Raw genomic sequence first — 1,322 nt, forward strand, 5'->3', positions numbered from 1 at the left:
GAACTAGAAAATAAGATATTGCTACTGCTTCTTTTTTATCTACTGAGATCAACAGTTTTTGTAGGCTCTGACCTTCAGTATGAAAGCAGGACATAAAATCAGCTAAAAATTTCCAAGTCATCTGCTACTCAAATTTTTGGGACAGTATATCCTAGTAACTGAAACAAAAGAGATCTACTGTCTTCCTTCCATCCAACCACCTCACAAAAATAAGAGAACTCAAACAATTAAAACGTGATTTTAAAAAGTCTGTGAAAATATTAAACTTTTAGAGGAAAGAAAAGCAAGAAAAACAAGAATGAGGGAGAAAGCTTAAGGAGGGGGGAAAATCAATGGGCCTCTTTTATTTGGCGACAAGCAAGTGCAAGAAAGTTCATATGAAATTTGTTTAGTTGTCTGTCTTGTGCATATCTGCATTCTGAAGAGAGGGAACATTGAGGTTTTTCTGAAGGACTTGAGCATCTGCAAGCTCTATCCTCTTATAGTAGTTCTTCTTTGTCTCAATAATCTCAAAGCCAAACTTCTTGTAGAAGTCGATTGCTGACTCATTACTGATCTGGGCATGCAGATAGATGTTGTCAAAAGTGCCATCTTTTTCACAGATGTTTAAGAGGTGATTTAACATTTTTGTTCCTATTCCTAGTCTTCCCTAAGGTGCAAGACTTCCTAGTATCATGACGTAAAGTCTCTTCTGATCCACCCTGCAGTACACTGCACCGACAGCTATATCATTGAAATAGGCAAGCTTTGCTAACTCGCCAACCTCCAGCACATCCTTGTAGAACTTGTCACTGTAGCTGACCGGGAAGATGACCTAGTTTAGTCTCTTCAACTGTTTAATATTGTGTGGTGTCACAGCTCCCTGCTGGATCCTGCTACCTTTCATCTTCCCCGCCTGTTAAAGGCCCTCTCTCCACGATGTTGTCCTTGCCGCCCTAGCTCTCTGCGCCCTCACCGCGGGCCACTCAACACCAGCAGCAGGTCTCCTCGCCCTGTCGTTTCTAGTCGGTCGTCTCCCAGAGTGACCTTCAAACGCTCTTGGCTCCTTCACAGGGATTTGTAACACTTATTTCCTTTCTTGATCACTGCCTACCTTAAAAGAATTTTCTCCAATTTTCAGACGTTTTCCCAACCTGAACTCTTGATTCTTTTTTCCTACTGTCTCATCAGCCTTATATCATGGCTAAATTTCTCTCTGCCTCTAAGATTTTCTAATTTATCAGATGGTAGTGGAGGAAGAAATCTGACATTCTTAGGATCCCTTGTTCTAGGGCAACAGGTGATAGAAAAATCATATCCCTTACTATCTATTTTATTTCTAG

General features: G+C 40.8%; 1 pseudogene; it reads right to left on the bottom strand.

The window, feature by feature from the left end:
• Window positions 1-312: 312 nt before the first annotated feature.
• LOC125355364 lies at window positions 313-892 on the bottom strand (annotated as a pseudogene).
• Window positions 893-1,322: the final 430 nt, after the last annotated feature.

Source organism: Perognathus longimembris, chromosome 7 (assembly GCF_023159225.1).
Source record: "Perognathus longimembris pacificus isolate PPM17 chromosome 7, ASM2315922v1, whole genome shotgun sequence".
NCBI lineage: Eukaryota > Metazoa > Chordata > Mammalia > Rodentia > Heteromyidae > Perognathus > Perognathus longimembris.